This window comes from Lontra canadensis, unplaced genomic scaffold (assembly GCF_010015895.1).
Source record: "Lontra canadensis isolate GAN:19392208 unplaced genomic scaffold, GSC_riverotter_1.0 scaffold24, whole genome shotgun sequence".
NCBI lineage: Eukaryota > Metazoa > Chordata > Mammalia > Carnivora > Mustelidae > Lontra > Lontra canadensis.
In genome coordinates, this window is record NW_022631018.1 from 8,876,790 (window position 1) to 8,902,385 (window position 25,596).

General features: G+C 45.2%; 1 protein-coding gene across 1 annotated transcript in view; it reads left to right on the top strand.

Moving 5' to 3' along the window:
* The first annotated feature begins 2,403 nt into the window (after nucleotides 1-2,403).
* The window catches only part of PTPN14 (protein tyrosine phosphatase non-receptor type 14), a 166,546-nt gene continuing 143,353 nt past the window's right edge, over nucleotides 2,404-25,596 (top strand). Inside the window, exon 1 of the mRNA XM_032862746.1 lies at nucleotides 2,404-2,932. The gene's annotated coding sequence lies outside the window, so the exon portion shown is untranslated. The remainder of the gene's footprint in view (nucleotides 2,933-25,596) is intronic.

Consider the following 25,596-nt stretch of genomic DNA (forward strand, 5'->3'; position numbering starts at 1 on the left):
GCCTGCTTCCCTTCCTCTCTCTGCCTGCCTCTCTGCCTGCTTGTGATCTGTCAAATAAATAAAATCTTAAAAAAATAAAAAATATATAACTTGTAGCATTGCTCTTCTGTGCTCTAAAGACACAAAAGTGGCTGGTCAGATGTAGTTCATACAGGCTTTTAAATTGATAATGTGTGTGGTTTTTTTAAATCTAGAAGTAAAATTATTTAAATTAAAATGAGGCCATAGACAGGGCTAAATGTTAGTGTGTGTGTCTGTGTGTTTTCTTTTGGCCGTGGAACACTCAGCAACATTCCCAACATTCATTTTGATTCCAAAGGCAGCGCGAAAACAGTCCTCTCCCCAAGACATCCTGGCTTTATCACGGAGCTTCCTCCATCCGCATGCCATTGGCCTGGAGAAGTAGACGTTCATTCAAGTTCAGACCCGGGAAAGACCTCAGAGATGAAGTAATTCAACCAAACTCTGACCTCCATGTCACACTCCACTTAAAAAATAAACTTAGGCCTAGGGGTGAAGTGGCTTGTTCAGGGTCACGTGGCTGGTCAGAGGCAGAACCAGAATCGTATGTCTACGCGCGACCTTTGCTCTTCTAACACCCCAACTGTCTCTGCAAGCTGTGCTCAAGAGTTAGGCATCGCAGAGCGACAATACACAAAGGCCACATCTTTTCCTCGTAGGCCCCAAGTGGCCTCGCATCTGTGTTCCTTTGCGAGCCTGCAGGTATACCCTCATTGATAACTTTCATCCTATTTTGGTCAAATTTTGAAGAATTTAAGAGCTTGCATTTTGAGGCCAGACTGGGGTCTATTACCATATTTCACAAATTGTGGGCCCCTTGGTAAGACGGGTGATTTCTTCAGTCCTCACTTTTCTCATCTAGGAAATGGGATAATAATACAGGTGCACATTAAAAAGTGCTTTCCATGCTTCCCGGAGCACAGCAAAGCGTTCCGCGACTTTCTTTGGAAATCCAGCAAGTCCATACTGAAGCTATCCAGCTATATATCTTTGCAAGTTTGAGAAACTGGTGTTTAATTCTCTCCAGTCTTTTCTTTCCATCCCTGTGGGGCCTTCTGGACTTTATTGTTGCGGAGATTGGCAGATACTCCGTTGGAGAAGTCAGTCACCACCAACTGGTACATGATGGGCACAACATGTTTTGTTTCTTGGTTCCAGTTCTCTTCCGCAAGAGATCCGGATTTTTGCATGAGTGGTGGGACACTGAAGTCTTTCGGGACATCTTCTGTGACAACGACTTCAAGGCCCTTTTTCAACCTAGGAACGGTTGAAAGAACTGGGTTGTGAGTCTCGGTTAGGTAACAGACCCCTAAGACCTGTTTTGGGCAACGCGAAGGCCCACGGAGAGATGGAAAATACTAGGAAAATGATTTTTGCAGCTCGAGAAGCCAAGGCTTTCAGGGGCTGGGATACTCCTCAGTCATCCCTTCGGTCACGGGCCGGGCAGGGCAGGTCCTGGACCCAGATTCCTTCGCCAGGCTGGGTGCTTTTTCCATCAAGACGCGGCGTCGCACGAACTCCACCTCCAAAAGCGCTAAGGAAGTTCCCTCCCAGTGCCCACCCGGGCAGGGTGGGGCGAGGCTGTGGCGCGGAAAGAACCGGGGAAACGACCTCTTCCAGCTCCCAGCACACAGATACTGCTTTTGCGATCGCGGGCGCTGGGGGAGAGATCGGGGGAGTTAAGACCCCAGATGCAGGACGCAGAGACTCCTGGTGTCCCGGAGGGACAACCCTGGGGCTGCCTGCTCGGGGAGGCCACCTTTCTCCTGGGGAGGCCACCTTTCTCCTGGGCTGTCTCCCCTCCGTGCAGTGGCTGCTCTGGGACGTCCGGCTGGGAGGGTTTCCCCCAAAAGAGACGCTCAGTCTTCGCTCTCGGCCGGAGCGGGCGGGTGGCGGCCTCTGCCCCGCCCCTGCGGTTTTCGAAGGTCGAAGTGGGATTTTTCCTTCCCGCCCCCGTCCCTGCCCCCGCCGGCAGTGGCGCTAGGTCGTGCCGGCTGTGGTCGCTTTTCCCTCTCCACTCCCACGTCTCTGACTCCAGGGAGTTTCACTCGTCCTCCCTCCTCAGCCCTCACCTTTAAACATTTCCCAAAGCCGCCGCACCAAAAGTGCGCGACTTCTCCCGGGCCTGCACAGGGAGCTCCTGCCGCCCGGCATTCCGCGGATTCCAGCGCTGTGACGTCCCCAAGGCCGGCGCGCCTCCAGCCCCGGAGCTCGGGCTCCAAGTTTCGGCGCTCCCCCGCGCGGACGCCCCCCCCACCCCCAGCCCCGGGCCCGCCGCCCCGCCGGCCGGCCGCGCGCCTCCCGGGCACATTCCTCCCCGCCCCCGGCCGCGCGCCCCGCGCTCCCTCCGCCTCCGGCCCCCCGCGCCGCCGCCCGGCCCGGGGGGTGGGGGAGCCGCGGCCGCCGGCGCCTGCTCCGTCCCCTCCCATCGCACGGCCCCTTCCTCCCTCCTCTCCCGGCCGCTCGCATTTCCTGCCGCCCGGCCTCTCGCGGCCCCGGAAAGTTCTGCCCAACTTTTTCTCCCCCGAGCGAGCGGACGCAGTCCGGGGGCAGGTTGCCGCGCTCCTCCTCGCTCCGCCGCCGGCCCTCCCGGCTCCGGTCCTCGCGGAGCCGCAGACTCCCAGCGGCCGCGGGCGGCCCCTCCCCTCCCACCTCACCCATCCTCCCGGGCCTCCCGGCCCCGGCCCCCCTCCTGCGGGACAACCCCGTGCTTAGGTGGTTCTCCTTTTCTCCTTGTCGGTGCGCCGGGATCGCAGCGGAAACCTCCCTCCCCTTTCGCCTCCTCCGGCTCCTTCCCTCCGCCCCTCCTCCGCCAGCCACTGGAATCAATTCCTTAGGGAATTGGGGCGCCGCCGCGGAGGACAGCCTTTCCGCGCGGGACTCCAGGGCACCGACGGGGTCATGTAAGCAGGTAAGCGCCGTCTGCGGCGGGGGGATTCGGGCCGGAGGTGGGGGGCCGCCTCGGCGCTCCGGGCGCCCGGCCGAGGACTGGGGCCAACGCTGGCAGCGCCAGCTTGCGATCGGCGGCCCGAGACGCTGGCAGAGCAGCGGGGGCGCGAGGTGGCCGGGCCGCAGGCGTTCTCCGTCCCGGTAGGAGCTGCCCGACGTGAGGCTCAAGTCCTGTCTGGGTAGTGACGGCGGAAGGTGAGCGCTGTCCGAAGAGTTGGCGGTGAAACTCACCCCCTCGCCCCCTCCTCCGTACCCTCCTGCTCTTTGGGAACCGCGCGAGGGCCTGGAAAGGGCAGCTGGAGATACCCAAGCGGTGAGGGCAGACGAGGAGAGGAGGACGACGTTGCCCTTGCTCCCCCGGGAGAGGAGCGCTGCTCCCCGACACCCCTCTTCCCACTGCCTCCTGGAGGGGGGCGCGGGCAGGATCTTGGGAAGGAGGGAAGTTTTAATGCCCTCCCACTAGGCCCCAGCCTTGCCACCAAACTCCTGGCCTTCTTGGCCCTCCTTGGGTGGTCGGGCTGGCTCATTGGGAAAATCTGTGGCCACATAATTTCAGAACGGATCTCCACCTCAAACTTTCAGAGTTCTGAGTATTAACAAGTTCTGAGAGTGTTGTTAATAAGCCTTTCCTTTCTCCCTGGCGTGACCCTTGAGTCTCGGTTTTGAATACTTGTTAAGTGGGTTTTGTGCCTTTTTGAGGGAATAGGGAGGTAGCGTGCCCCTACCTAGCATTGCCTTCCCCTTCCTTCAGCTCCTGTCACCCCCAACCCCACCTATGGTTCAAGGAGATTGTGGGGTTTGCGCTTCGTCTGTCCAGGAACTGGCTGTTGCAGCCTCTTTGTGAAGGTGAGGAATCTCTAGACTGCTCGCCGCATATACGGTTACAGGGTTTCCACCAATGTGTTAATTTCTTAAACTGGATTGGTTCACCCATTCATTCAACAAACCAGGTACTGAGCTTCTACTCTGCGCTAGGAAAACAGGATACAAAGCTACTTAAACAAGCTCTAACTGTAGCCTCCCGGAGGAAACCCACAGGCTGATCACGAATTACAGCCTAGTGAGGGAAAAGTGCTGGGAGAAGCAGGGAAGGCTGGTTCAGGAGAGGAGGGGTAAGGTGTGCCCTAGGTTTATAGGGTTAAGGGAGTACTTACCTGCAGGAGTGATTAGGAGAGTGCATTCCAGGTACAAGAAGCACCTGGTGCAAAATGAGAGTCATTAAAAAAAAAACAAAAACTCAAAAAGCTAGCTGTTTGACCCAGCTATCTGGGGTATGACAGCTAGCTAGCTAGCTAGGTATCAGAAATTAAACTAGAAGCGTATTGCCCACTTATGGGAACCAGGTGTTTCCAGAGGAGCACAAGTCTCTTTGGACACACCTCCACGCCCGATGCTGTTTCTATAAGCAGCAGTTTAGTGACCGTCTAAATTTTAATTGGCACTAATTGGCCCATGCCTGTTTTCATTCGAATGACTCTTGATTCCCTTTTAAAGAGGCACTTGACAGCAGTGGGTGATAATGCAACCGTTGGGAACCTTGCATCAAAGTCGCTTATCGTTTGGCGATGGGGTTAAAAGCTGGTGCCGTGGAAAGGACAGCCTTAGTGACTGGGAGCTGCGCAGGTTTGCTGTTTAATCTAAGTGGGTGGCCACGATGTACGGAACAAGTCCACGGCCGGGTCAGTGGGTTTGTTATCATTTTCTCTACGTTTAATCGTCGTTACTGCTTTTGTAGGTTGTCAGGATTACTTTTCCTTCCTCTGAAACTTGACAGTAGGAGAAGCTCTTCTAGCGGGTCCTTGTAGGCTGATGGTCCAGGACTCAGCGGATCCTGGCTAGAAAGGTTCCTTATCACGCGGAAGCTTCCCGAACGGGGTGGCCTTTCAAGGGTGCCTCTTCACTGGGCTGAAGTGCAGTTGTAGTCGTCACAGTGGCTGGGTCCTGGCTGAGGTGGCAGAGGTCCAGCCTCGGTGAGCCTCAGGCCAGCACATGGGAGCAGAAAGAGTACAGTTTGGGGTGTTTGTCTAAGCCCCTCCACAAACACCTTCTCTTATCTCAAGAACAGCCCCTTGACACGAGTTTTATTGGAGGTATGGGCCTTGCTTGAGAGGCTGAAGGGAAGCTCGTTCTTGCTAATCCCCCTGCTTGACCAGCTTCCGTCATTGGCTTTAACGACCGTTATTATTCACACTTTAGTTCCTCAGGTTTGTGTAGACTGTGTGGGCCGGACAGCTGTCATGGAAAGAGAACAGTTAGATTATTTTAATATGGAAGAACCTAAAGAATTCAGAGAAAAATCAGAATTTTTTGGAGAATTCATATTTGTCCTGAATGGATGGGCCAGGGGTCAAGAATTATGAGGATGTCCTCCCCCCACCCCCACCCAGTGCCCTCCCTCCTTATTAAGCCCTTCTGTTTTTTCGCTCCAGGGAAGCAAACATAAACCCTTTGATTGCGCGATGTAGCCCACCTGGGTTCCATATGCTTGTTTTTTTTTCACCTGCTATGCTGCATTTGAACTTCTTCATTTCGTCTCCAAGGGTCATGGGGAATTTGAACTCATTCTAAGCCTCAGCGCTGTGCTGTGCCCTTTGTTAGAGATAAGGTCAGGGAAAGAGATAAGATGAAATACTTAATTAGCCAATTAAATCACTACTGCTTGGGCCCATTCAGAAAACGAGGGAAAACAAGTTTTGGTAAAGAGGACATGAAAACAAATGTTTGAAACAGGACTTTGTGATCTCCCCTTACGGATTGAATTTACCCTGCCTTGTCTGAGCCCCATGGAGGTTCTGCAGGTTTCCTGTCGTTGTGGGGGAGCAGCCGACCCAGCTTCAGGAGCTTGAAACGTAGCTTGGTTTGAATTTCAGCTCCGCTTTTTCGCTGGGTAATGTTGGACAGACTTTGCAGGCCGTTGGAGTCTCAGTTCTTTCGTCTGCGAGGTGGGGCCCAGGAGCATCTAACTTGCCAGGCTATCTGCGGAGAAGTCACTGTAACGCTCTGCCTTACCCTCCCAACAGGGTGCCTTGCACAGAGTAGGTTTTGGGCCAAGAATGGCTGTTTATATGTTGGAGGAGTTATATGTGGCCGTGAATGTGCTCTTTGTGCGGGTCATTTTTTTTTTTCCAGCAGCCTGAATTCACATGCATGCCAACATACACATAAAGCTTTGTCTTTGACTTTTTTTTTTTTTTTGTCTGTTGGCTCCAAGCAAACGTGTTGGCTGGCAGTTTTCATGTGGCCCCTCTATAGGACGAGATTGAGAATTGCATCCTTGGATAGTAGGGAAGCTCTGGGGGAGGAAAAGCCACTTAGAGAAGGGCAGAGAAAAGGATCCTTTGGGGGTGCCTGGGTGGCTCAGTGGGTTAAAGCCTCTGCCTTCGGCTCAGGTCGTGGTCTCGGGTTCTGGGATCGAGCCCCGCGTCAGGTTGTCTGCTCGGCGGGGAACCTGCTTCCCTTCCTGCCTCTCTGCCTACTTGTGATCTGTCAAATGAATAAATAAAATCTTTAAAAAAAAATAAAAAGGATCCTTTGGCTTGTACACTGCTTACTATAACAAGGGTCGGGTGTTAATATAAAGATCCTTGTATTTCTAACGTTGTGATCCAGTTAAAGAATGTCGAGAACAAATCTGCCTGCTTTTAGCCTGGATGCAGAAGCTAGCTGATCTTCACAAAGGAGTGTCTGTACAGCCTTGATTTCTTTCCTTCTTTGAAGCCCAAATAGAGAGTCAACTGCAACACTTCTGGTGTAATACCAGCCTGGGGTCTCTTGAACTTTAATGTTGCCTTTCATCTGAGAGGCCCAAAGTATTTGACAAACATTAACTCATTGATCTTCATATCAACCTCCCAACAGGAGGGATTGTTAGAAGAAAGGAACAGCTTGGAAAAACTGTCAGCAGAGCACGCTGGTAGTCTGTAAGATGTGTTCTTGAAGCAGAATGGGTTCTTACAGTTGAGAATCCCCAATGTGGATTGCAGACAGGCCAGGAGGTCATGAGAGGGGGTACCCCTTAGGGAGGTCAGGGGGAGAAAGCCTAGGAAAAATGCAGATCTGGCTGTGATTTTTGCACTAGGAGGGAGAGGAAGCCTGTGTCCCCCAGACCAGCTATGCCTTTGCCAAATATTATGTGCACACTGATTATGAAAATAATCTCTGAATTATTTATAATTCTGAATGGGAGGATATGAGGCAATGCTTGTAGATGAGGACTGAGAGTAGCTGGGGATAAAGGGTAATAGTGACTCCTCGTGGGCTGGGGCTGGTTATACGTCTTAGTTGAACTATAAATGGCAATTAACATTGTTTTAGTTTCCTTTCTCTCTTGCTTGTTGGTTCTGTATTGCTTGGCTTGGTTTTGTTCTCTCCCATCAAGCTAGACTTGTTTCGTGGTCCTTGCTACTGGAAAAAAAACCATTGTGTCCATTCTTAGATCAATTTCGTGTATAAAGTTTTATATGCGGGTGGTTTAGCTTAGTTCCTGAGGGGACTAAATAAGGCTTGGTTCAAGGCTTTCGTCCTGAGCCTGGTCATTTAGCTTGACCCAGAGACCTGTCGCTTATCCAGAGATCCCTAGGCGGCCATCCCCATAAATGCTTGATGTTGGGACGTGTCTGCTGAGAAAATGAGAAAGAGGTTGGCTGGTGGTGTGCTGTCCTCTAACGAGCAGAACATCTTCTTCGCATTTGTGATGTTGGAAATTTCGGTACCGAACCACATTCCTAAATTAGGAAGCTCTGCTGTGTGGCCCACCGACTCGATCTAATTTGCATTACAGATTTTTAGCTCACAGGGAAAACTCCCTCTGTGGTGAAAATTAGCAAAAGTTCCCAATGCTTTATCCTTTACCTACCCTCTACTTACACTTAATGTCCTCAAGTCTTTGGAAATCCATTTCCTGGGAATTCTTTTTTTTTTTTTCCCCCCATACTCCTTTGCATTCATAATGGAGGCAGTAGCTAAGGCAGTGGATCTGAAACTCTCGTGGGCACCAGAATCACAGTGGGCTTGGTAATACACAGGGTGCTATTCTCCATGCCCACTCCAGTTTCTGAGTCGGTAGGTTTGGTGTGGGGTTTGGGAATTGGCATTTCTAAGAGGCTCCCAGGTGAGGCTAATGGTCCTGGTTCTTGACCAACTAAATGCATTTTGAGAATCACAGAGCTCAGGAGTCCACCCACCTCCGTCCTCAGGCTCCTGTGGTTGCCACTTAAGGCTTTTACGACACTGGCTTGAATGATTCTGTTCCTGAGTGCAGCCCTCGCCAGGCCCGTGAGAGCATGACCCACGTTTCCATTTCAGTGGATTTTCTCGGTTATCGTCGCCTATCCGGACTCCTCCGCTTGGTTCCAAACAGTTTGATGTATCTGGTATTTCTTTCTGTCTGGGTCCCTAAATTTCATCTCAAACTGAGCTCCCTAATTTCTTGCCACAAAGTGAGCTGTTTCCATATTTCCTGTCTGAGTCTGTGACCCTGCCATCTGGTGACTTAGCTGCCAAGGCCAGGCACTTGGGGTTCTCAACAGGTCACTCACTCTGAGCACCCCTCAGCTTCGACCTACAAACAGCGACCAGGAAGCCTGCCAGTCTCTAGACCTTCTACCATCTCTTTGGTTTGCTCCCTTCCCTCCATCCTCACTGCCTGCGGATCGTTCAAGAGCCTCCCAGCCTGCCTATCATATATTCCTCATCTACTCTTTCCTCTCTGTTTTTTTTTTTAAACAGTTTTTAATACTATTTAAATTCTTTTGATGCTTACTACCTGCATGATAAAGCTTCTTTTCCCCTGACTCCTTTCCCATTACCTGCTGCTCCTTCTCTCCATGCTAGTGCCCTAACACTTGGTGGCAATGAATTCTCTGCTTTGTTCTACTCCCACCCAGACTGACCTCCCCACTTGGCTACCTGCTCAGCCCCTACGCATTCAGCCGAAGCTCCACCTTCCCTGACATTCCTTCCCACCAGCAGTTAGGCATTCCTGCTTTTATAGTCCCAAAGCACTTTGCGCGTACATGTTAGTGAGCCGTGTCTCATCTTATTCTATGTTTATCTCTCTGTCTCCTGTACTCCGCTAAAAGCCTCTCCACCAGTAGTCACATCTACTTGGTTCAGAATTAGAGTTTCCACCCTGTACGGATGTTGGATGGCAGTACCCATGGTTATATGTGTTGCCTCTGACTCTGCCCCAGTGTTCATAGCACTTGAAATGGTTCTATCAAATTTTTCAATGACCCTATGAAGTAGGTACAATTACTATTTCTATTTTTCAGAGAATGGACTGGAGTTTTTATTACTTAGTCTCTAATAGGTTCATTGCTCTGGAAAAATTCCAGTATGTTCATGACTATGATTTTAAAAGTTAAACAAGTATCAGTGCTACTTATTATACACCTCTTAGTTGTTTGCTTAAGGAGAGAGATCACATCCCTAAGCTGTTTTCTGAAGTCACTGATGCTCTTTTCTTAATGTTATTTTGCTTTACTTGGAAACTTTAAAAAATGTGATAACTTTTTCCCCTCATTTTTCAGACCTAGGGAACCTTGCCGATTAAGGGAGTGTACCTATCACAGAAGGATTAAGAAGGAGGAACATTTGGAAGACAAGGCATAAAACAAAGTAGTTTTTGCAGGGTTAGATACATTGATCAGAATATGCTTAACTTTCTTTCTATGGATTTTGTACCTTATATTAAAGAGGAAGAGGCAGAATTACTCATTATTCAACCTCTGGGTTACTTTTTTTTTTTTTTTTAAGATTTTGTTTATTTTTTTGAGAGAGAGAGAGTGTGCACAAGCAGGGGGAGCAGCAGAGGGAGAGGGAAAGCAGACTCTCCTTCCGCTGAGCGGGGAGCTTGTTGGGGGGGCGGCTTCATCTCAGGACCCTGAGATCATGACCTGAGCGGAAGGCAGAGGCTTAACTGGCTGAGCCACCCAGGCGCCCCTGGGTTACTAGTTTTTAAAGTGAAAGAAAGACGCTCCGTGACACTGTGTCCCAGCCAATTGGTCAGCCTGCCCTTAACCAAGACAGTCTGTCCTGCATATAGGACTATAATAAGCAGTAAAGATATCATTGATGTTATCCCCCAAAATCACAAGATTGGCTATTGCCATTATTTTAGTTCCCAAGTAAAAGGGATTATGGCAGATTTCACGGTCATGAAAGTGAATTTATTATGAATTACGTGTACACTCTATACATACTTCATCTTGATATTTAAGGTTCTCTGCAAATAATCCCCCAAATGCCCCTCTGATTTCTTCAGATTTATGTTCCCCAGGGTTCTGCCAAGCTGCAGCTGTTTCCTGAACAGGCCCAATAATTTTTTCCACCTCTGGTGGTGCTGTTCCCCTGTCCAGGAATCCTCCCACTCAGCCTTGCCTTCGAAACTGTCCCTTGAGACCCACCTTAAATCCTGTCGCTCTGGGCAGCCTTCCCTGGCGTCACTCCCTGATGGGGTCCTCCTGCCCCTTGGCTCCTGGCCCTTCCCGGCTTGTGCTTTGTGTCCCGGCTGACCCGCCTCATTGCCTTCACTGGTGTCTGCCGGGGCCTGCCACCCACCCCACTTCTGTCCACATCCTGCCTCAGGCTCCGGGCAGACCGTCGCTCCTCTTCTGTTGCTGGTCACCTGGGATGGTTCATTCAGACCCGCCGCCTCCTTGCCCCAGGAGCGCCCTGCGAGGCCCAGGCTGACCCTGCTCTCTTCATTGTGACAGTCCTTCAGTGATGACAGTGCTCTCGACACCTTTCGTCACTTGTTCCACTGCTGCCTGTCTGGGGGCCAGTCTGCCCCCCATGTACGGAGTCCTGTTTTAAACACGTCTGATATTTTCTCTTTCCTGCTTGAGGTCTGACCTGCCACCGTATATTGTTTGGAGATGCCTCTGTCTGTAGGAAAACTATAAGCACATGACAGAAGGATAAATACCAAATGCAGGGGATGGTTGGGGGAAGGGAGAGGTGAGGGCTGAGATGTGATGTGGTTTTATTGCCTTTTTTTCCCACGCTGGGTGGTGGAAACATGTATATTTACTATATTCTCCTGTAGTCTAAAATACCTAATTTAGGGGCGCCTGGGTGGCTCAGTGGGTTAAGCATCTGCCTTCGGCTCAGGTCATGATCTCAGGGTCCTGGGATCCAGTCCCACATTGGGCTTCCTGCTCACTGGGGATCCTGCTTCTCCCTTTCCCTCTGCCCCTCTCTCCCACTTATGCTCTCTCTCTTGAACAAATAAATAAGATCTTTAAAAAAATAAAATAAAATACCTAATACAAAAAACACACACAAACTTGCCCAAGTTTAAACGCAGACTCCCTAGTGGAACATTCCAGACTCGCACACTCTTGTTCCCACCTAGCCTGACTAGTAGCCTCTGCCTCTCTGGGCTCCCCGTCACCCTTCTGCAAGCCTGTCTCACAGTCGAGATCTTGGGTGCTGACTCCCACTGTTACTATTACTCTTCCCTTAAATTCTTTTCTCATACCTGGCCCCATAACCCTCTGCGCCTCTGTTTTTTAACGTCTAGCGTGATTTTTATGTCTTTGTAGATGTTTCGTGTGACCTGTCCTTGTGACCCTTAAGAGAATTTATTGTCACTTGATCTGCTTTCCTGCCCTCCTTCGCCCATTCTTTGCAGATATGCCTCCCACCGGGTTCCAGTCACCTGTTCCTCTGCCTCCCTGAAGTGGTGAGCTGTCCTTGGGTGTGTTTTGTGATTTATTTATCTTTGGGGTCCTGGCACCCGCTGCAGAGTAACAGTTTGGGGGAACTGTTGAACACTAGAGGTAAGATTCATGTTTTTAATTGAAGGTACGTCTGTCCTTGCCCCACCCTCCCCACCCCGCCCGAAAAAAAACCTTCAAGGCAAATTGAAGGGACTCTCTCTTGGGCGCGATATCTGGAACGTAGGCTGTAAACGGAATGGATTTACACGTGGATTTCCTAACTCAAACCCAGTTGTTTCAACAAGAAATAATTTCTTCCGCTTTTCCCATGTGCCTGCTGGTGGTGGGTGATGGTTTGCTCCCTTGGGTTTGTTTCCGTGTGTTAGAGCCCCCCTTCCCCCCGTCCCTCCCGCATCACTGTGGAGCGTGGTGGTGGTGTCGCAGGGGGCATGGGGTGAGCTTTTGGGAGGCGAGCTGGGCTGTGAAGTGGTCCCACTTGTTGCCATCAACACTTCCTTGCTCCAGGACAGAGAAGTGACACGTCCATTTAGAGAAGAGGCAGTGGTTTATTTCTGCGGCAGACGTGTCCCACTGCGGAGCTGTAATAACCCTAATGAAGGAGGATTATGCTGTATTGGGTTTATGAAGGGTGTACAGGCTGTTACCAGGGTCAGAGGTGACAGCTCCAGCCAGCAATTAGGTTTCATTAAAGACTCCGGCAGGCAATTAGCATTCACTTCTGCCCGTGAAATCCTGTGATCGGTTAAGCATATTCTTTTTCATTGTATGTTTTGTAAAACGTGCTTTTGGTGATAAAGGTACACGTTTGTTTGTTTTTTAGACCTGCACGGATCTCCAAATTATCATTTGAAAAATGGGGCTGACTTTTAGACTCATGTTTAAATCCGTGAGTGACCTGAACATTCTGGATAGATTGTCCTGTTTTAGAATCTGTATATTTTTAAAATTTATAAATTCTTTTATTCAAAGGCGAGGTATTTGTCATGGAATATGATGTAATGATGTGATTTTAGGAGGGAAAAATGTGTGACTGATATGAAACGAATTAAAACTCGAAAATAATGAGATGACACCTACGGATCTTAATGATATTCTTTAGAAAATTATTGTTTTGCTTAAGAGGCATCTAAAAATAAAGGCTGGAAAGGATGAATTGTGCTGCGCCTCTGCTGAGCAGCTGTTTGGTTGTTTTGAAAATGAGGCTTATTTTCCAAGGGCTAGGTTAGGTACAAGTGTGTATTTCATGTGCCTTCATCCTGCTGAAAGCGTTTAGGCATTTTAGCTTAGCTGAGAATAGGAAGTGATGTTTACACTAAGTTATTCAAAGGAATTTACCCCCTCCTCCCTTCTTCCCCCGCCGGTCCTTTCTCTTCCCTTCTTTTCTCCCTCCCTTTATAATAAATTGTCTGCATTTGGGGCTTCTGATGGGTTAATTACTATATATGTATTCAAGATTGATATTTATCAGGGATGATAAAAGGGAGAAATGCCCAGCGCACAGCACATCAGGCCAGAAACTCAGAGCAAAGATCTGTAAAGAGTGTCTGTTTTCCTGGGATAATTAGACTCTCTCCCTATCATGTGATTCTCAGTTCATATTATTATTTTTCTCATTTGTAGACTGGTAAAATGGGAATAATGGCTGAGCATAGCAGTTTGAAATCTGCACATGAGTGTTTTAAAGACTCCACGAAGTCTTGCAGTAAACAGAAGTGTGTCAAGCTGAATTTATTTCAGTAGGACCTGTTTTTTAAATTTGCTTTTATGGGACACATGTAATCGCAAGGGACACCGGTATTAAATGGACTACTTTCTAGAAAAAGTTTGGTTTAGAAAGTCCCTGGAATAGAGGCATCATGTTTGTTGTCCTTAAGAAACCCCACACAAATTAGAGGGTATAGTGACTTGGAGTATTAAGATGGGTAAATATTAAAAACCTTAATTTGCAGACTAGACTCACTTTTTTTTTTTTAATTAATTGGGTTTTTCTTGGAGGGGTGGGGAGCACATAAGAGCAGTTTAAAGGGCACCTGGGTGGCTCAGTTGGTTTAACGTTTGCCTTGAGGTTGTGGTGGCTCAGTTGGTTTAACGTTTGCCTTGAGGTTGTGGTGCCGCGGTCCTGGGATCCAGTGAGACTCATGCTGAGCAGGGAGTCTGCTTCCCCTCTGCCCTCCCCCTCTGCCTGTGCTCACTCTCTCTCTCTCTCACTTGCTCATGTGCTCTCAAATAAATAAATTAATTAATAAAATATTAATAACATATTCAAAAAATAAGAGCAAGTTTAAAACAAAATATCAGGAACCTTCACAAAACTAACTTTCAGGGAAGGTTTTAGGAATAGTAAACATTTCCTCTAGTTTTATGTATTTATACAGTGAAGAGTAATATTCAGATTATGTTTGTGGCCCTGCAGGAACCTCATTCTTCAAAGAAAGATTTAGGCACATTCAGTGGTCCCATCTCATTGAGGCCAGAAGCTGTGGTTAATATGGGCACTCATAAAAAACCTTGGTTCTCCAAATTCTGGCGGTCAGCCGCCCTCCCCTCCTCCCCCTTGCTTAGGGTACTGCCAAGAAGAAAGCAGGCAGGCTAACGAGGTATCAAACCATTGAGGGCTTTAGAAATGTCACTGCAATTATTTTATTAATAGCTGCCACTGTTTAAGTTGTTTTGTGTAACTGGGCATTTTTGAGACCGGCATTGTGACTATAACATGAACCACTTTCCCTCCACTTGTGGCCCCTTTATTACCTCAAGCTAATTTGCTCTGCATCCCCTCCGTCAATGTTTCCTACCCTCATCTCTGACCTTTCACAAGAAGAGCTTTATGTATGGAAACTCCTTTCCCTCTACAACCTTTAAACTCCTAATGATCTTATGAAAGAGAGGTTATTTTTATCCATAGCTTATCCCCGGGAAATAAGAGAGTTGAAGAGGTTATTGATGAAAAGTCTTTTTGCAGCTCGTCAGTGGAGGAAGTGGGATTTGAACCCATTCCCTCTGACCCCACAGCTCAAGTGCTCAATGAGGCCCAGAGGTCTGCGTCTGTCTGTTGTGCCGCGTCTATGCTTCCTCCCTTCCTCCTCCTTTCTTTCCTTTCGTCCATCCATCGATTTCTTTAATAAATGACTTTTGATATTTTTGAAGGGGGGAGGATGTCTTTCTGTGGTCCTAATCTTCAAAGTAACCAGCAACTAATGATGGAGCTTCTGGCCACCTATGACCATTTGCTATTTGAAATGTGCCCCACCTGAGTTCAGACATGCTGTAGGTATCAAATACAGATCCAACTTTGCAGACTTAGTACAAAAAATAGAAGACTGTAAAAAAAAAATGCAATATCTTTAAATTGATTACATGTTGAAATAATGTTTTGGATATATCGAGTTGAATAAAATCTACTAATAAAATTAATTTCTTCTATTTTGCTTTTTAACGTGACCACTAGAAAATGAAAAGTTACCTATGTGGCTGGCTTTTGTGGTCCACATCACATTTCTTCGGGGCAGCACTGTTACAGATGGGAGCCCTGGTTTGGAGGGATGCCTCCGGTGTTGGAGACCAGTGCACAGAGAGGGGAGTTATTAGCATTAGCTATTGGTGATGGTGAGAAGCCAGCATGACCCCTCAGATGACCACCAGACAGAGACTAATATTAGCTGGCATTTATTTACTACTTAGGGTGTGCAAGTACTTTGTCAAGCACTTTAAGTGGATTATCGTTTTGATCCTTACAACAACTCTGAAGTAAGTACAGACTTATTTTGTCGATGTGAAAACCAGGGCTTAGAAAGGCTAAGGCACAAGATCCTACAACTAGTAAATACTCGTTTACTGGGTAACACCGTTGGCATGCAAATACTGGTAAATGATGAGCTGAGTGTCGACTCTGGGCATGAATCCAGAGCACATGCTTGTAACCACTCTGCATCACTGCCTCCCAAAGGCAGAAGAGAAAATGTTACCTAGAAGGGAGCCAGAGCAGTGTTTTATTTATTGTCTATGGCGGGGGATGGGGCGTATTCTCCTTCCCGGCACTGGCCAATGTCCTCTCTGTTAGGGGCTGTAGTACAACCATTGGTGTTTCTGAGCATGGCCTCAAGTTAGCAAGAAATGATGAGATTATGGTTGATAGAATATACTTCATTTACTAGTCCAGGGTTGCCTTCGTTAGGAGGATATTGATCAGAAATTGACTTTAGAAACTTTAGGGACACCTGGGTGGCTCAGTCGGTTGAGTGTCCAACTCTTGATTTCTGCTCAGGTCATGATCTCAGGGTCTTGAGATGGAGCCCTGTGTTAGGCTCTGCGCGGAGTGTGGAGCCTGCTAGAGATTCTCTGTCTGTGGGCACCTCTGCCCCTGCCTGCTCTCACTCGCTCGCTCGCTCTCTCTCTCAAAAAAAAAAAAAAAAAAAAGCAAAAGAAAACAAAAAACCAACAACAACCCAATACTTAAAGCTCACTTAAGATTCTTTTTTAACTGAGCATCAGTAATGTATTTCTTAGCAAGTACAGGTTTTGTAAACACAAGCATTGAATCTTTTTCCCCTCAAAATAACTACAATTTCAAAAACATGGTAAAGGTCTACCCACAAGTTTATTTCCAGCTATACAAAAATTTTTTTCATATTTTTCTAGTCTTTGGTCTTAAGTAGATATATTTTTATAGTTGTAGTACATAAAACTACATATATATGTATATGTATACATATATATGCTTTTTCATACTTATTGTTAATAATTGATATTTAGTATATCTATAGGTAATTGATATACTGTAATTACCTTTATTATTTTTTATTACTGAAAATACATAGTTACATTTCTAGCTATCCCATGGAAGATGATAGTGAGGGTTTCACATTAATAGCTTATTTTTGTTGAATTTATTTTAAGATAAATGTCTGAGATTGCTTGTCATGATGAACATTTTTGGTGATGCTTGAATCATACAAATGGAATTTCAAACCTTGCTCATGAAGACTCGTAGAAAGGTAACACAACTTTTTTTTCAGATTCTGATACTCTTTTAGATCTTGCTTTTTTTTTTTTTTTTTTTTTAGTATATGTGCTGCTGAAGCGAGCACTTGCTTTGTTTTTTTGTTTTTTTGTTGTTTTGTTTTGTTTTTGCACCATGTTGATGCCTAGGGCATAGATTATCCCAACAAATAAGTCTTGCCTTTGTCTATGTGGTTTTTCTTTTCTTATAGTTCCTTTTGTTATAGTCTGACAAAAGGATTTGATGAGCCCTAAATTGATACATTCAAAGACTGAATAATAACCTTAAACTGGGTTCACTTTTGGCGTGAGTGTTCACTGATCCTTACATCATTTAATGCAGAAAAAAGCATGTTGGAATTATTGCTGTTATAAATATGATATATATGGAATTACTGAAAATATGTTTACATAAGGGTAGTATTTAAACGAGAATTAAAGATACATATATGTACATGCTTCATTGATAAAAAATAATTGTAAACTATTACATCATTCTACATGAATTTCTGGTACTTGTTGGTCTGCCTTATTTTGTTTAGATGTCCTCAGTAACTGCTTCTTATTCTTGTCTTCTACTTTTTAACAAGCTTTTTTTCAAATACGTTTTCCTACCACTTGCCACATTTTGATGACTATTGGATTTTCTTAGTTCTTGCTATGGTAACAAAAAGGGTTCCAACCTCGTAGTGGCTTAAAGCAGCAAACATTTGTTCCTTGTCCACATTATGTGAGAGCTATGGATGTACCACAGCTCTTGGTGGCTTGACTGGGCGTGGTGCTGCTCTACTGTCCTCTCACTCAGAAACCCGGGCTAAAGGACAGCCTCCAGCTGGGACATGCTGTTCTCACGGCTAAGCACAGGAATATGGTGAGAAGCATGTGGTCCCATTTAAAGCCGCCACATGGAGGTGGCAGATAGGTTGTCCCTTCATATCCAGTTTGCCAAAGTGTATTATCACATGGCCAAGCCAAACATCCAACGGGTCAGGGACCTACAGTCATCCCATGGGGCTGCTCGGCATGTCACTGGGACGTGGAGGGGTCCATTACCGAAAGGAAGCAAACGGTTGGGATAAGTCATCCCGTCTTTTATGCCATCATTCACTTAACTGTTCCCTTATGGTTTGGGTATTTGGATTGTTTCCGGTTTTAACAGTCATAAATCGCATTGTTACAAACATTGCTGAACAAATTACATTTATTTACGTGGAGATTATTTTCTTGGGATGTAGTTTCCAAAGTAGGCTCTCTGAGTCAGAGAGCATGAATTGCTTGTGGATCTTGTTACATGCGGCCAGATCGCTCTCTAGAAAGACTATCAGTGTATAGTGCCATCAGGAATATTGAAGTCTACAATTTTCCTTATGTTCTGCTCATGCTGGGTTTTTAAGTTTTCATTTTTTTGGCTTCATCATTGTGTACGGTTTGATTTTTGCAATTATTAATGGTATTTTAAAACCTTTAAGAACAAATGCTATTCATCTATTTAGTTGGATAAAACAATAAAACAATCTATAATTTTCTCTCCCAGTTTCTGAAAGCCATTATAAAAAAAAAAAGTGCTCATTTTCATGCTCTCTTTGTTTCCTTGGTCTCCTATGTTTCTGAGTAGACTCTATCTTAAATACATCTTTATCCTTATGTTAAAATAGTGACAAAAGTAAAAAGAAAACATGTATTTGATTTGAGGTTTTATAACTTTGAATCAAGTCATAGTAGTATTTACTATGGAGCTGGGGAAATGGCTGAACCTACTTGAATTACTGAATTTTGTTTCATGTTTTAAAGTCTTAGGAGAGAGGATTTATTTATTATCTTGTTGCCTAACATTGGATAGTTTTCATTTCCGTGGTTTCCAGATTCCCCTGTTACCGTATGGTTTATATAGAAGAAATACCAATTGAAACCCAAGAACCAGCCTTTCCTACAGTTTTTCCCCTCAAACTGTAAACTAAAACTTTTTATTACCAACTGTATCTTCTCACTTGGCTTACAGTGTCATGTTGCCTGCTGGGTACACTTGCCTTTGCCTTCTGCTTAGAAATAGTGGTGTGTAGACCTACCCATAAACATCCTTGGTTATATTTCTTCACGCAAGACTGTCTCACAGCAAACACAAGAAGACTTGCAGGGCAGATAAGAGAAAGCCTTAGGCCACTCAATCCTGGGTCCATAGACACAGAGAGAGAGTGTTGGGATGGGAAGTGGTGCTGGGATTTGGGAATGATAACTGGGTTTTGCAGCTACCCCTGGAGTGCACATGCCTCCCACCTCATTTAGCAGAGGAATGTCAAAATCCTCTGAACTAAGGAACCCATTCTCTGTTTTTAGACACAGCCTGGTAAAGCTTGTAAGAAATATTACAGCTCAGTGGGAAGCAAGTCCAAGTGTGGGAGAAGCAAGATGATGTGTGAACCAGACATCCCTGTGTGAAGCAGAGTTTAATTGATGGTACTCGTTGCTGGCTGCAGACTGTTAAAAGTACACAAGCATTTAGGATGTTAATAGTGTGAACATTAAGACTCAGGCTAGTGCTGAAGACACAGGAATTGGAATAGATTTGCCGTCAAAGTCTTTGGGTTTTTGTTCCTGAAATGATTTCTTACTTGAATTGAAGGACCTTCTGTGTAAGTCTTCTGGGAATTCTTGGCAAATTTCTTTGGAAGATGAGAATTCATTGGTTTATGAAGTTTTGATTTTGTAATAGGCAAATCGTTTGGGAAAACTGGATTCTGAGGCTCAAAGTTAGTGAGAATTTATGTTAATGCAGAAGAAACCAGGTAATTACAGAGACAAAATCGGTGCAAACAGGATGCTGGTTTGTACTGAATCATTATATATCTAGATTGAATTTATGAGGGTTACTTGTTCTTTATGACATTTATGAAAGGGTTACTGAGCTCTTCTTGAAGGTTGTCATGTGCATGGTAATTTTTTTTTTTTTAAGATTTTGTTTATTTCTGCAGGAGTGCATGCACACAGGAGCTGTGCCGGCGGGAAGGGCAGAGTGAGAGGGAGAAGCAGGGAGCCTGATGCCCGACTGGATCCCAGGACTCTGGGATCATGACCTGAGCTGAAGGCAGACACTTCACTGACTGAGCCACCCAGGGCTCCATGGTAGATGTTTTCTTGAGCTGCTTATAGTTTTAAAGACAAAAGAAGTGCTTGTACCTACTCTGTGTTCTACTTCACTGAATTCTGTGTTTGGGAGAGTTGAGGCTAAGGGTGTAAAATAATATTATATATGTATATGGCTTTTAGGTCTGTTTGATGACCCCCCCCACTGACCCATGGGAGCCTGTACAGTGTTGCCCCATGTCAGTTAGTGTTACCCTGTCCACCCCCCAGTACTTTCTTCCTCCTCTTCCATTTTACATTTCTCCAAGCCTGAATGTGGCCTACCAGTGGAATCCACTTAGGGGATGCTATGGGCTGAATATGTCCTTCCTGACCCCCTAACCCTCAATTCCTGTGTGGCTTTTGGGAGGTGATTAGGTCATGAGGGTAGGGCTCTCGTGAATGACATTAGTGCTCTTACGGAAGAGACCTCATAGAGCTCCCTGGTCCCTTCTGCCCTCTGAGGATACAGCGAGAAGTTTGTGATCTGGAAGAGGACCCCCACCAGACCATGCTGCTACCCTGATCTCAGACTTCCAGCCACCACATCTGTGAGCGATACATTTCTATTGTTCATACACTCCCCAGTGTGTGGTGTTGTGTTGTGTCTGCCCCAATGGACTAAGACACGTTGCTTAACCTGGTGGGTTACTGTCGGCCAAAAGGTTGTAGCTCTTTACCTAAGGAGGCCTCTGACTGCCAGCCGGTTTTAACACACCTGCATCCATCTGACTCCGTCTTTAACCAGTACTGAATGTTCAGAGCTTTTTTAGACCTGGGACACATTTGTCATTCTTATAATCTGTTGTTTACCATATAGTAACTAGAGTACATTTGCTGGTATCTGGGAGTTGTTTGCGGGTGTTTGTACGTAAGCAGGGCAGTGGCAAAATGCAAGGTATTTTCCCTTGTTTCTCCTTGCTATGGATCCCCAAGGAAGGTGTAGGCAGTGTACTCTGATTGGCTTGTGTGCTCAGTCGTCGAGTCCAAGTGCATTTCTTGCATAGCCGTCTTGTGAGTGACCCATCGTCATCTCTTCTTCTTTGCTGTTTTGAGGACCTTGGTCTCACAAACGCATGCTTTGCTGGTGATGAGGTGTCTCTCCGCGCCATATGGGTTAGTGCCGTAGTTCTTGACTTTTATGCCTGCGGATATCAGACTGAAGCCCATTCTTTGGAAACACTTGTACTTTGGATTTAAAATTGTTTCAAGGTTCTTGACACTAACCATCCTACCACTTAAGCATAACCACTGTGTTGAATATTCTTTCTTAACTTTCTGTTAACTATATTCCTATAATCATGGTGTATGTATACAATAATATTCAAGTGGAGTAATGTATTGAGAATACTTCTTATTCTGCCCTTTTCCTCCACGTGTCTTATTTCTACACAGTCTTTCTCTATATATAAACTTAACAGATGTATAGTTAACTCACTGAATTAATACTATGTTATATTGGCAATTTTCTATTACTTATCTGGAGTATTTTGAGAGCTTTGGTTATTATAAAATGCTATTAACATCTTTGTCATGTAGCGTCTTCTTTCATCTTCTGAACTGTTCCTTTGGGTTGAATTCCCAGGAGAAAGATTAATGCATCACAGAAAATAATGTACACATCTTTATATTTTTTGTTGGCAAAATCATCTAAGAATTGCCCAATCTGCTACCAGATTTTATAATTTATGTGGTTCATATTTAGTCATTGCTTTATTTTATGGATTAATATTAAGTATTACTAGCATATTATTGACTGGATGTAAGTGTTTCATTCCACTATCTGTCCTTAGTAGGTGCTCAGTAAATTAAGTTCTTGAGCTTTAGGGAGAAGCGCTTATCAGTGTTAGCATATCCAATATTGTAACCATTCATCTTTATGTGTACTTTATTGATTTTTAAATGTCGTTTACAGGGCTTTTTCTGGAGGGAGAAAGCTATGAAGAGAGAAAATTTTAAAAACCACTAGATAGCATTTGGTTTGAAAGTTGCAAGCTCTGCTTAATTGCTTTTCCCATCTATCTTTTAGCTTTTTCTCCTTGACTGTTGTGTTTGGTTAGCCCATCTCAGCATGCATTTCTGTGTTGCTATAAAATCAGTCCATCTTTACAGTACGTGACTATTCAGAATCATGGACATACCTGCGGGAAGGGAATATTATTTCGTGGATAGGCGTGTGTGGCAATGAGAAGGAACACTAAGAAAGAAGAGTTAAAAATGGAATTAATGTTGAAAGGACATCCCGAGCAGGCAACGGAAGTCTCCGTGCGTGCACAGGCTAGCCTTATCTGATTACAATAGGTAGAGTGATTTAATTCCCTTTTTTCAGAATTTTTGACTTTTAAATCGATTTGCCCAAACATTGAACCTTTTGGGTTGAGAATGAGCTGAGTCTCCTTGACCATTAGGCTTCTCAGTATAATTACTCAGTTGGCATTGGTCACTCCTGATTGAACCCATAAAATCAAGTTCCTTAATGGGCAAAAAAGCAAAAGGCCAGACCTGATATATAGACAGAAGCCACTGTTTGCACCCAGACAGAAATCTCCAGATGTCCTGAAAATCTATTCCAGTTCTTATGTCTTGACTGAAGCTTTCCTCTGCAGATGGCAGGGGCTTTCCTGCTGTCCTCTTGGATAAAGTGCACCATTGTGCTTTCCCCATTCACATCTCCTGCTCTCTGCCACTTCATTACTTTCTTTTTTTCTGATGTTATTTTTCTTAAAGATTTTATTTATTTATTTGAGAGAGAGAGAGAGAGAGAGAGAGAGCGAGCATGAGCAGGGGGGAGGGGTAGAGGGAGAGGGAGGAGCAGGCTTCCCACTGAGCAGGAAGCCTGATGCGGGACTCTATCCCAGGACCCTGGGGTTTATGACCTGAGCTGAAGGCAGATGCTTAGCCAGGCACCCTCTTCTGATGTTTTACTCCCCCATCATTTCTTCCACATATTTCAGGTTTAAAAGAAAAAGAAAAAAGAAAAAAAAAAAGCTCCTTGGATTTTCTGTTCTGCCAATCACAATTCCCCTTCTTCTCTGCTCTCTGAGTCCGTCAGTATGGGGGTATAATGTCAGGTCCTCTCCTTGTTCTATTTTGTTTCTCTGAGTAGTGCTCAAAGGACTTCTCTGCTAAAGCTAGCTGTCTCTCTCTGTTTTTTCTTTTAATGTCTGGAGACCTTAAGTTCTTACTAAACAGATTTTAAAGGTAGTCTCCTTATCATGCCTATTTTACTGGTAATTAGATCCATTCAAATATCCATTATATGGACATTTTTTCCATAAATTATTTTTTGACCTAGAAAGTTAAACAGTGACTTCTTTGAATGGTATTTAGGTTTACTGTTGGTATGGGTACACTTTAATTCCAACTTGATTTTAATTGCTTTGATCACACATAGGTCTAAAAAAAAAGCCACTGCCCATTAAAAAAAGGCAGCCCCATTATGAAGTGGCTGGCGTGTCACATGAGAGTCCCTTAGGCGATGTAAGTTGAAACTACTCTGGGCAGATGTGCAACGGGCCACGTCCATTTTGAATTTTTGCAGACTCTCCAACCATCCCCCATCGTCCCCCACGTGGTACAGTGGAAAGGGCACTCCTGTGGAATTTCAGAAACCTGAGTCCCTAGTTCAGCCACTAATTAGCTATTTTGGTTACTGAGCCGCTCATGACTCAGTTTCCTTGTCTTCATCACGAGCTAGTTGGTCTAATAGAATATGATTCCTTAGGTTCCTAACTCAACACTTCTTTGAAAATTCAGGAGTTCTAGAAAAATTTTGTTTCGTCCCTGCGGTTGAATCTGTGGTCAGAGCAAAGAAGGGAGGCTCTGTGCTGTTATTCTTCTCAGAAGAAGCTAGTTTTCTGATTAGTTTTTATCCGGGAATAGACTCAAGTCGCATATTTAAATCTTTGGTGTAACTTTTTTTTTTTTTTTTTTTTTGGTAGGGATAGTTCATTTTGTTTCCATGATTTTGGGGGCATTTACCTCTCATCATTCCTACGAAAAATGAGGTTCTAATGTATGTGCTGTGGTCGTTGTAACATGCACTCAAATTGATGTTGATTTTGTTTGGATATATTTTCAGAGCTTTGGGGAGTATTGGATGTTACTCTGTCCGAGGGGCACGCTCTGGGGCGAGGTGACCAGAGGAAACAGCAGAAGTCTGTCTGTCCTGCGGAAAAGGATACGCATCCTGCTGTCTGTCCATTGCCCTCTGCAAAACATTATCTCCGTGACCATGTGGTGTGACTTTCAGATCTCTTGGTAGACTTGTCATGGTATTGCTGTTGCTGTGTTCATCTTGAAAGTATGTGTAGGTTGCTGTATATCCCTGTGTGCCTCTTTGGCTTCCTCTGAGCTGTGATTTGTTTCCTTCTGGGAATTTCAACATCATCTCCCGGGTTTTAGGTTTCTTGACACCCTGCGCTGCAGATTTCTTTATAGCAAATGCTTATTACGTTGATTTGTGTTGAGAATTTCATAACTTGTTTTGAAATAATTTGAGACACTCAGGGGTGGTTCAGATTCTAGGCTGGAAACCTCCGGTCTAGAAAGCAGTGCATGATGGACGGGAGAGAAAGAGAAGATTGGGAAGTGGGTCATTGATCTCCAAACGGGGAGCTGTAGCTTTTAGACACGGGTTGCTGGATGGGAGCGCAAAGCAGTTCTCCTTTCTCCAAAGTCACAGTGATCCAGGGTTTGGAAGCAGATGGTCCTTCTGACTTATCCTCAGAAGTTTGGTAGTCGCCTAACTGTACATCACAGTGCCCGTACCGTTCACCTCACTTCATCTCAGACATTTTATCATCTCCTATCACAAGAAGAAGAAGAAGAAGGGTGAGCCTGGTAAAGTAGGATATTTTGAGAGAGGGACCACATTCACATAACCTTTATTGCAGTATATTATAATTATTATATTACTCTTGTGTTAATCTCTTATTGTTCCTAATGTATAAATTGAAATTTATCACAAGTATGTATGTATATGAAAAAAACATGGTATCTGTAGGGTTCAGTGCCATCTGGAGGTTTCAAGCATCCCCTGAGTCTTGGAACGTCTTGGAAGGCATCCCCCACAATGAGCAGGGGACTACTGTTGTCTGAAAAAATAGATTTTGCGGTATATATGGTATCTTTCCTTTGATCCTATTATATTTTGAATCCTTTCATTTTTTTTAAAAAAAGACTTCATTTATTTATTTGACAGAGAGAGAGAGATCACAAGTAGGCAGAGAGGCAGGCAGAGAGAGGGGGAAGAGCCTGACGTGGGGCTCGATCCCAGGACCCTGAGATCATGACCTGAGCCAAAGGGAGAGGCTTAACCCATTGAATCACCCAGGCACCCCGAATCCTTTCATATTTTTAAAAGCATACCTTACATTGCTTACTTGCCACTCTAACTGGATTTTCATTTAACCAAAAATCTTTATTTTTTCATTCTGGACACAGACGCACACACAGACACTCAGATGAAAACAGACACACAGACAACAGAGTTTGTCTTTATAGATACAAATTGCTCTCTTTTGCTTTTACTCCCTTGAATAGCACAGTTTGCTCTTCTAGTCTCACTTTATCTAGGAGTGGGCTGGAAGTTTGTAAATCAATTAGCCTGGAACCAGGAGTTGATTTTCCTATAGAAACGCTGCTTACGTTCTCAGCTAGTCAGTGAAAGGCCATTTCTCTTGCGTGGCATACTACGGAAGGAAGCCACTCTTTTAAATACTGTTTTAGTGCAAAAAGAGATCCCCAGCTCTCTGCTTCGTGCCAGGAGTTTGGGCAGGGACTCAGCGAGAGGAGAGGGCTCCAGGCTTTATAGTGGAGGTCA